Here is an 11,201-nt window from a genome sequence, read left to right on the forward strand (position 1 = left end):
CTTCAGAGACTGGGCCGCAGGACAGTATTCCAACATATTATTGACCCCAAATACACCTCCAAAATTACCACTGCCTTGCTAAAGAAGTTGAGGGTAAAGGTGATGAACTGGCCAAGCATGTCTCCAGACGTAAACCCTATTGAGCATCTGTGGAGCATCCTCAAATGGAAGGTGGAGGAGCGCAAGGTTTCTAACATCCACCAGCTCCGTGATGTCGTCGTGGAGGAGTGGAAGAGGACTCCAGTGGCAACATACGAAGCTCTGGTGAACTCTATACCCAAGAGGGTTAAGGAAATAAAATAACAAAAGTGAGTACACCCCTAAGTGAAAATGTCCAAATTGGGCTCAAAGTGTCAATATTTTGTGTGGCCATCATTATTTTCCAGCACTGCCTTAACCCTCTTGGCCATGGAGTTCACCAGAGCTTCACAGGTCTGGAGACATGCCTGTCCAGTCCATCACCTTTACCCTCAGCTTGTTTATCAAGGCAGTGGTCATCTTGGAGGTGTGTTTGGGGTTGTTATCATTTGGAATACTGCCTTGTGGCCCAGTCTCTAAAGGGAGGGGATCATGCTCTGCTTCAGTATGTCACAGTACATGTTGGCATTCATGGTTCCCTCAATGAACTGTACCTCTCCAGTGCCGGCAGTACTCATGCAGCACCAGACCATGACACTCCCACCACCATGCTTGACTGTAGGCAAGACACACTTACCTTTGTACCCCTCACCTGGTTGCCACCACACACTTGACACTATCTGAACCAAATACGTTTATCTTGGTTTCATCAGACCACAGGACATGGTTCCAGTAATCCATGTCCTTAGTCTGCTTGTCTTCAACAAACTGTTTGCAGGCTTTCTTGCATCATCTTTAGAAGAGAACAATTTGATGCAGTGTGCGGTATATGGTCTGAGCACTGACAGGCTGACCCCCTACCCCTTCAACCTCTGCAGCAATGCTGGCAGCACTCATACATCTGACATAATAATACCGCTAGGGAGGTTGATGGCTGTGTGTTGAGTTATTTTGAGGGGACAGCAAATTTACACTGTTATACAAGCTGTACACTAACTACATTGTAGTGAAGTGTCATTTCTTCAGTGTTATCACATGAAAAGATACAAAGAAATATTTACAAAAATGTGAGGGATGTACTCACTTTTATGAGATACTGTATCTTTTCAGTTAGGCTGGCTATGCACTGATCAAAATTTGGCTGGATCGGCAGGAATTAGACACATTTCAATCAGTGTGTGGCCATCCTTGCTCAACAAAATTTTATAGTTTGTGGAATCTGTAAGGCACCTGTCACACAAAGGGTGCCCAATTAAGTCCGCCTGTCAATTTTTCAGGCGGACCTGAACGGTCGGTCCATTCACTTGCTCCTACCACCTGTCGGGAAACAGGTCTGATAAAGAAAAGAAAATGGAAGGGGATCCCTCCTACTCCATCTAGGAAAATCGGATTAGAGGGCAGTCGAGTGTAAACGGTCAGCGGAGTCCGTTTACTCCTGACGGATTTTGTGGTCGGAATGTCCAACCGTGTGTACAGGGCATAAGTCTGTTCGTGTGTGGACAAGTCCTTTATTTCAGAAGTCTGTCGGAACTCCACCGAAAGTCCGTAGGGAAGACCGTCGGACCTAGTCTGCCAGAAAATTCTAACTAATGAAGTTACTTGGATAAGCAGCAAAACATCTTTAAGCTTACAGAAGAAATCCAGCTGAACTTAACTAACCACTTAGAACTTTATTCTCAGTGTCTGTTGTAAATGCTTTATGTTTGAGAATACAGGACATGAATGTTCCCAAACCAAAGGGGATTCTGGGTAGGCTTAATACTGAACTCCAAGGAACTCAAAAGACGACCCACACTGCAAGGATTAAATGCTTGTTTTTGGGAGTTTTTTCCCTAAGGGGACCATTAAAATATACTTTCCCTTACCTTGTCCCTCACTCCCATGGCAGCAGGTGCTCTCCCCTTCCCTCCATCGCTCTGGATTGTGGGCAGGCCCTTGGCATCCTCACTTACAATGCAGGGCTGCTTCTCCTACATCATACATGATGACATCAGAGTGTGGCGGACACAGAAAGCTCAGAAGAGAAAGTGGCTTCCGGGGTCTGGTCGCACAGAGAAGAGGAGCCTGTGAGAGTGAGGGATAAGGTAAGTTTAAAGCGTAACTCCACATTTGTTGAGAAAAAAACATTCCCCCTGGGTGATCTATGTACATGGCGAGGATTATAACAAACTTTGTTGCAGATTCCTACCTTTTATTATTCTGAAATAATCCCTGTATGTTCCTCTGTGCCTCTGTGGTGAGTGGGTCTAATGGGAGTGTTTCATAATTATCTATCAAGAGTGCACCTGCAGAGCACTAATGAGGGAATTTGCTGGGCCTGCATCCCTGTAGACGTGTTCCTACAGGGAGTATGTCACCAAAAATGACATTTCTGTTGCAGGGGATGCCTGAAATCTGACTTGTGGGAAAATTGGTGCGCCAACCAAACAAGCAGGAAATTATGTTTCTGAGGGGTGGTCAGTATACACTCTGTATACAGAACAACTCCAGGTTGACATATTACGCTGACAGGGAGAGCGATCGGCACATTGATTATCTGCACAGCCCCCATTAGATGCCATCTGTGCCCACAGCTGTAAGTCTGTGCCCCATCAAGAACGCCTGTCAGTGCCCATCAAAGTGCCAATCAGTGCCCCATCAGTAATGCCTGTCAGTGCCCTTCAGATGCCAATCAGTAATGCCTGTCAGTAGCTCTTCATCAGTTCTGCCTATCCAGTGTCATCTATCAGTGCCACCTGTCAGTGCCCATCAGTGCCGCCTATCAGTGCCACCTATTAGTGCTCATCAATGAAGCCTATCGGTGCCCATCAGTGCCGCCTATCAGAGCTGCCTATCAGTGCCCATCAGTGCTGCATATCAGTGTAGCCTATCTGTGCCCCCATCAGTGCCCATCAGTTCTACATATCAGTGTCTCCCCATCAGTGCCCATCAGTGAAGGAGAAAACAAAATTTTATAACAGAAATAAAGAAAAACTTTTTTTTTTCAAAACATTTTTAGTTTGTTTAGCAAAAATAAAAACCCCAGTGGTGATCAAATACCAATTCCTGCCTCTGAATGCTGAGCTCAAAATAATCATCCTAATGTGCATGAACACATAGGGTAACATTGCACTGCTTCTACAGGCAGAACACAAAACTCCTGCAGAAGTAGCAATTTTTAAGCCAGTGTGCATGGAGCCTTAGAATGACAGGGAGGTGAAGTCACCAATAATCTACATGTACTATCCCATTCCCATTTTATTTAGCTAGTTAGTGGGCATGGAGGAGGAGGGAGGAAGTGGGCTGTCATTTACCACTGTGTATATGACAACATGTGTGACTATATAGTCACATGGGCTGCTCAGCTGTGATAGGGAGGAAATGCTCAGAATAGAAACTGTCTGAAATCTGAGCATGTGCAAAGTTGCCACCACAGCTGCAAAATCCCTAGCTGAATTGGGGACATAAACTGAATGTGGAGATAGAGAACAGCAGGATCAACCAGGTTTTTTGCAGAATTCAGAAAATAAGTCTCATAGTGACTGAGTGAGTATGAACAGCATGTAATACAACATTTACTGATAGTTTTTTATGATGTGGGTTTGGTGAAACTTTAAGGCCGAAACTAGACTGCTGACTTTTGATATAGTGACTAATAAACACACACCTTTAAGAGAGTATTAAATTCATGAAACTGGGTACAATCATGTGCAGTTTTCTGTGACTGTTATTTATGTGCTTACCGGTAATTGGTGACCAATGTGTAATTCCAGCTGCCCTTGCCTGGGAAGTACGTGCATAAAATATCAGGGTTGATTTACTAAAGAAGTCGTCCAATCATGTCCTAGCAAAAATTCTGCTATTTTTAATCTCCCTCACAAATGATTGGGTATTAAAAGTAAACACGGGTTCACTTTATTTGGCATTGCCACTTTGCTAAATAAACAGCCTCTGTCTACTCCTTTACTAAAATAGTTCCAATGGGCTGTCATGGCACAGCATCCTTATCAGTGCTAGGTCTTCAATTCAGTGGGGGTGCACAGTATGGATTTGAACAGGAGTCTCCAAACATTCGAAACAAAGAGCCAGTTTATTGTTCAGACTTTGGGGGGGGGGGGGGGCAGCTGGAGTGGAAATGTTGCTTTCATCAGTGGGAGCAAACATCACCATATTTGGTATTAGGCCCCTTTCACACTGGGGCGGTGGGTGCGTCTCCGGTAAAGTGCCGTTATTTTTAGTGGTGCCCAACCATCAATTTTGCGCCGCTATTTGGCTGCCCCCCCCGCTAGCTTCCGAGAAAGGGTTGAAACCACCGTAAAGCTCTCCTGCAGCAGCGCTATGCTGGCGGGATAGCCGCGCTGCCCCATTAATTTCAATGGGCATTGCTCCAAAGATGCTGCTAGCTGGAATTTTTTTAGCGTCCTGCCAGCGCACCGCTCCAGTGTGAAAGCCCTCGGGGCTTTCACATTGGAGAGACAGCAATGGCTGTTTCAGGGCTCTTTGCAGGCGCTATGTTTAGCGTTATAGTACTTGCAAAGCACCCCAGTGTAAAAGGGGTCTTTGGAGGAGGACTAGTGCCCCTTCGTTGGTATCATTGTGAGGAATAGTGACCCATCGTTGGTATCATTGTGAAGAATAGTACCCCATTGTTGGTATCATTGTGAGGAATAGTGTCCCATCGTTGGTATCATTGTGAGGAATAGTGTCCCATCGTTGGTATCATTGTGAGGAATAGTGTCCCATCGTTGGTATCATTGTGAGGAATAGTGTCCCATCGTTGGTATCATTGTGAGGAATAGTGTCCCATCGTTGGTATCATTGTGAGGAATAGTGTCCCATTCTTGATGTCAGTGGGAGAAATGGTGCCCCATTGTTAATGTCAGTTGGCAGAATAGTGTCTTGTATCAGTGGAAAAATAATGCACAAAGGGTCAGATAAAAGCAAGCAAAGGGCCACATCTGATCCCCGAGCCGCAGTTTGGAGACCACTGTATTGGAAGCATGTTCCCTTCACTGGTAATAGACCTACAAGTGACAGATGTGTGTACCCTCTGTGTGTGGTCTACTAACAGACGGTCAGTGTAGCCCACTCAGAGGGATCAATTCTCTGTGTGTACTGTAAACACCATAGTGTATACACAGAACTCTAACCTGCATGGCTACCAGCACCTGAAGTAATTTCCCAGGTACTCTTCTACACACAGGATGGAGTCACATTTGTCTAGCACAGAAGGATGACTAAGGAAAGGGGACATGGACATACAATGACAAAAATATGTGTGCATGTCAAAAGTACAAATAATAATTACTTAAGAGAGAACACTAAAATAATATTTACTGACTGGAGGTACGCTAGACCGTTATTTAAGTGAACTGTTTAGGGTATCCTTTGGACTTTTTATTAGAAAGTGAGAGAACCAATGAGGATTCCCTGATTTTAGACTGCTGGTAGCACATGAGGTTCTTACATAGATGGCTTCCTTACTGACTAGCACTTTTGCCTTGTAGCACTAGGGCCCTCAGTTCAAATCTCCACCGCCACCAGGACATTACCTGTATAGAGTTTGTATGTTCTCCCTGTGCCTGCCCTGCATGGGTTTCTTCCGGGTACTCTGATTTTCCTCCCACACTTCAAAGACATGCTGGTAGGTTACATAAAGAAATATTTCCGGACGGCCGCACTTCCAAAAATCCTTTTATTGAAGCTTCATATGACAAGTGGTTGAGAGATGGAGCAGGGGACAAAGAGGTAGACACGTTTTGTGCAAATGTTAATGCTTAGTTGACTAAGCGCTAACATTTGCGTGAAACGCGTCTATCTCTTTGTCCCCTGCTCCATCTCTCAACCACTTGTCATATGAAGCTTCAATAAAAGGATTTTTGTAAGTGTAGCCGTCTGGAATTATTTCTTTATGTTACACAACATGCTAGCTGGGCTACCTACCACCTTACTAGTGTGTGTGTGGAGATTACCAGAGATTCACTCACCTGGCCCGGCTTTTCTTGTTTCATGCTGGTAGGTAAATTGGCTCCTCAATTGGCGCTAGTATGTGTATGTATGAATGTGTGTATGTGTGTATGCATCGGATTGTGAGCTATTTGAGAGCAGCAACTGGTATGAATGTACAATATGTACATTTTTTGTGTTAACAAAAAACTGTAATACATACACACACACACACATACTGTATATATATATATATATATATATATATATATATATATATATATAGATATAGATATAGATATAGATATAGATATATATATACTCAGATAAAAAGTGTTAAAGCACGTCTACACCCAAAAACTGAAATTTAATCTTTAACATATATGGGGTTGATTTTCTAAAACTGGGGAGTACAAAATCTGGTGTAGCTCTGCCTAGAAGCCAACCAGCTTTTGTTTGTTTTTTTGAAAGCTTAATTTAACAAGCTGAAGTTAGAAGCTATTATTTATATATATATTAAGAAAATAATTCTAATTTATAACTGCCAACAGTGAATAAAAGAAACATGCTAATGACATTGGAAAAGTCATATTCATCTGAAAAGTAATGTTCATATTCCCTATCAATGTATTCATATTTGCAGCTTTCATGTAAATAATAATAGGTGATCCTGCCATGAAGGGTCTTCCTCGGGCACTCCAAGTTATAGGTTTCCTGATTCCCATTCTATCCCTGATTCACAGTTGAGCTCCTGCGTTGTCACCCTGTCACATGGGCTTCTATGATGTTCCAATTTCAATACAATGTAGCCATTGGTCCACTTTGGTCACCATCAGTAAACTCGCCTTGAGCAATGCCATGCCACCATTATTAGAATGCATGTAGACAAGAAGTGAATGCAAAAAGTCTGCAGGAGATCAGCACCATTTGGGAGAAACAAAAGATGAAAAAAGGGGAAAACTGTTTTTTGTGGATATTTTTTTTATAAAGCACAGAGCTTTAGGAACGTAAATATCGTTCAGTTAGAGTTTTTATTGAAATTGATTATAGAGAGAATTGCACCATGTAATAAAAGTGATATTTTGTGGCACAGATAGTTGATGAAAAGTAAAATCCCGGGACATCTCCAGGGACTAAGGATAAATCATAGGAAATCAGGGCGATTGCTGAAATAGGGCATTACTCTAGTTGCATATTTAGAAAAATCATACAATCTGAGTGTGCGCTCTGTGACCCCCCAGGAAGCAGTGTTCCCTCTCTGGATGTTGGGGTCACCACTGCTACGTGTCTTTTCAGTAATCGGTATATTTTGGCACAGCTACACAATCCATGTTGGTTGGAAGTTAATTTTCCCTTTCAGAGATAATTCCATTTTATTTTCAAAGTAATACATTGTAATCTCCATATTATTCTTATCCGTTGTCACCTGTCATCTTGGTTTTCTGTGGCCCTCGGACACATGTTTAGCCGGTATGTAGCAGGGTGGGTGACATTGCTGGGATAAAGGTCAGGCAGAGCTGTGCTATACAGAGGATCGGCCCTGCTGATCACATCTCCGGACACAGCCGCCTTCTTCTGTGGGAAAGGAAAACATTATTTATGTAGACGTGCAAAACCATGATCGATACCTTTATCGATCTGGACGGGTGAAACTCCCTGTCATTAGTTCTGCTCAATGCATTCTTCAAAGACTTCAGACCATTCATTCTACAGCAATACTGCAGACAATATTGAATTATACTAAACCTTATTATCTAGACTCTTACCTTACAACAGCACAAATCATTTGTATACAACTGTAACAATACCAACGTGTAACTAGCAAAACATGCAAAACACACACACACACACACACACATATATATATATATATATATATATATATATATATATATATATATATATATATATATATATAATAAAGAGAGAGAGACAGAAATTAGTCCAGGATTGCTACACTTAAAATATATTGAAAAAGAGAAGAAATATACAAAAACGCAAAATGTTCCATTCCATTTTTCTAAATTTTTGTATATTTCTTCTTCGTTTTTTCCTAATAAATTTAGTGCAGCAATCCTAGATTTATTTATCTATATGTGGCCTTTGGGAGGGCCTGATTGTGTGCACTAGATGATTACTGCAGTGCTGTTTGTCTCACCTGTCTATCTATCTATCTATCTATCTATCTATCTATCTATCTATGTATATATAAAGGGAGAGAGAGAATATACATATGTATTGAATATATATATATATATATATATATAGATAGATAGATAGATAGATAGATAGATAGATAGATTTATATATATATATATATATATATATATATATATATATATATATATATATATATATATATTCATTATTTCACGTGTGTAAAGCCATGAATCAGGAAGAATGAGACATTGGATAGTAAATGAGTAAATAAATAGTTAGTAATATATATAAGTAAACGAATTACTAATAAATAACGCAGTTATTTAATAAGCAGCATACAAATTGCTTATAAATGCTACATGCGATGTTAGGTGACAATAATGATGCAGTTATTTAGATTTTAGATCACACATATTAATAACTACATGCTGTGTTGTCGTTTTTACGTAGATTCGATTGCCTGGAAAGTCTCTAATATTATTTCACGTTGTTTTGTATCGTCATATATTTAATATACTTATTGATTGTTGCAGTTACTATTAATACAGCAATGATTTCCTAGCTGGTTATACGGTGATTATGAATAATTTTTTTTTTACTAGAAGTGAGCAAAATAGGAACTATACGGTAATATATTATTTAAGTAATTTAAATAAATATCACAAAGAACGTATGCAAATACAAACAGAAATATTAAGAAACATTCTCCAATAATTTACATTTTTTTATAGATATACCATGGGACAATCTACCTTTGTGTCGTCTTGTTATACAGGACAGGACATGTAATAATAAAACAACGTTTCTCTGTTGATAAGCAAATAATTGCCACATAAAATGCCTCACATACAAATAATAAAACCGATATACGTTTACGACAGGTGTTTAAAAATGAAAAGAAAAATCTAATAGTAAGTGTTACCTAAGTGTATTTTAAAATGTAATAATAATAATAATTATTATTATAATATTCGGAAGAAGTATCCATCTACAAAACATATCATAATAGATTATTGTATATTATAGACCAGTTAGTCATACGAATGTTTATACCACATCCGAAATGTGAATCCCCCTTCATATATTATAATATGGCATTTTTCCTTATTGGTTTAATTATGTAATAGAAAGATATGTTCTATTACATCACAATATATTCAGCTGATGTACAATTACCAAAAAGTTATTGTATACCTTTCTGTACTATTGTAATTATTAAAAAAAAAATCGGTTCAGTCCTCCAAGCTCTGGCTTCCTCCTCACTGAAACAAGTGACCACCCACACACATTCGATTCTGCAGTATTAACAATCTTCACTGCAAAAGAATTATGTCCTATAAAATAACACTACCTTTTAATATTATAATATATCCTAGTGTTATAAAATAATTTCCTCTTTTGGTGAATATATGGCATTCTTCTCATTATAAAATAATGTCCTGACAAAGCTGTATTTTTCACTATTTTCATACGATTTATTCCAGCCACGTATTGGTGCTGATTTAGGAAATAAATTGAAAATCTTTCCTGAAAGAAGTGTAAATATTCACTTCACTTGTCCACGAAAAGCATTAGCACATGATTGGGTATGTCGAGTGCACACAATAGTGAACACAATGTGCTTTTCGCATGATTTGACAATTGAAGTGACAATTCACACATGTTTTCAGTGAGATTCTTAACTTCTTTGGTAAATCAGCCCAAGCATGCAACAGTTTGCAATTATACTAAAAAACGATTTCAGCCATGTACAATTAAATCATTTTCCTTATTATGACACCATCTGCTCCAATCTGCCCTCATTGTACAGCGTGACGTCATTGTTTTCTGTTATTTAATTTCTAAGTAATAATAGTAAACTATTTAACTAATTGTAACCAATCACTTTCTCCTTTGGATTGCAGTGTATCTCTATCTAGATCTGAAATTTTTAATTATAATTATATAAATTTGCTGCACTTTTCAATGTAATGAAGTTTGCAATCAAGAAGTATAATATACTAATATACCTGACTAAATATATATATAGAAATATCTATCTATCTATCTATCTATCTATCTATCTATCTATCTATATATATATAGATATATATAGATAGATATAATATATATATATATATATATATATATATATATATATATATATATATATATATATATATATAGATAGATAGATATAGATATAGATATATATATATATATATATATATATATATATATATATATATATTATTTGCTGCATATATGTATTCTGTAATTATATTCCTCACTCTATAGTAGCTGATTGTTCTACAAAGTAAGCAGTATGAACCCATGCTATAAATTCATGTCACACTCACACTATACAATGAGACTGTCTCTGTTTCTGCAGGTCCAGTCGCTGACCACTTACCTGGTTACTTATCTCCTGGCCATCTCTCCAGAAATAAGGGGACTGACATTTATCCAATTGTATAGCATTCATTAGGCTGTGTGCACAGTGTTTCCTGGGTCCTCCTGCAGCCCAGGTAATGCATTAGGGCGTTAGCTGCTCTGCCTACCTGGAGATGAATGCATGCCCTGTGGCTTTATGGTGCTCTTTATTGGTGCACAGTTTGTTCAGTGTTTTAGTGCACAGAATGCGCTGGCTGTAAACCAGGATTTAAATCACAAATATGGATGCTACATTCCCTCTTAACACAGGACTCAGCAGGTCAATTACTGCTGAATAAATAGGAGAAAGCAAGGTACATGTGTTTCTGATGGCAGTGACTGTAATAATAATATATACAGTGTGAGTCTCTTTTATGGTTTGATAGGTGCCCTGAGTATACCAATAGTGTACACTGTAAATGCGTCATAGTCTACTCTAAGTAAATTATAGGCTTCAATTAAGATGTTTTAGCTCATTCTGGATGCACCGATTGCTCCTGAGTTTCCAAGCTTTGACAACATGTTGTAATGTAGAAACATAGAGAGCATGCTGGAAAGTGTAGTTCCTCTGAAGTGATGGACCTGATCACTTGTCAGGATGTGGATCCCTAGTATGAAAAACTTCT

General features: G+C 39.0%; 1 long non-coding RNA gene across 2 annotated transcripts in view; it reads right to left on the reverse strand.

The window, feature by feature from the left end:
• LOC143984480 (uncharacterized) overlaps positions 1-10,682 on the reverse strand; it is a 183,685-nt gene extending 173,003 nt beyond the window's left edge. Inside the window, exon 1 of one of the 2 annotated variants that reach the window (XR_013274879.1) lies at positions 10,556-10,682. This is a non-coding gene — a long non-coding RNA (uncharacterized LOC143984480). Of the gene's footprint in view, positions 1-1,943; positions 2,120-10,555 lie in introns of those variants that run through there. The other variant, XR_013274878.1, reaches the window with a different exon arrangement.
• Positions 10,683-11,201: the final 519 nt, after the last annotated feature.

Source organism: Lithobates pipiens, unplaced genomic scaffold, assembly GCF_037356315.1.
Source record: "Lithobates pipiens isolate NorthernLeopardFrog02 unplaced genomic scaffold, aLitPip1_a1.2 Scaffold_16, whole genome shotgun sequence".
Lineage (NCBI taxonomy): Eukaryota > Metazoa > Chordata > Amphibia > Anura > Ranidae > Lithobates > Lithobates pipiens.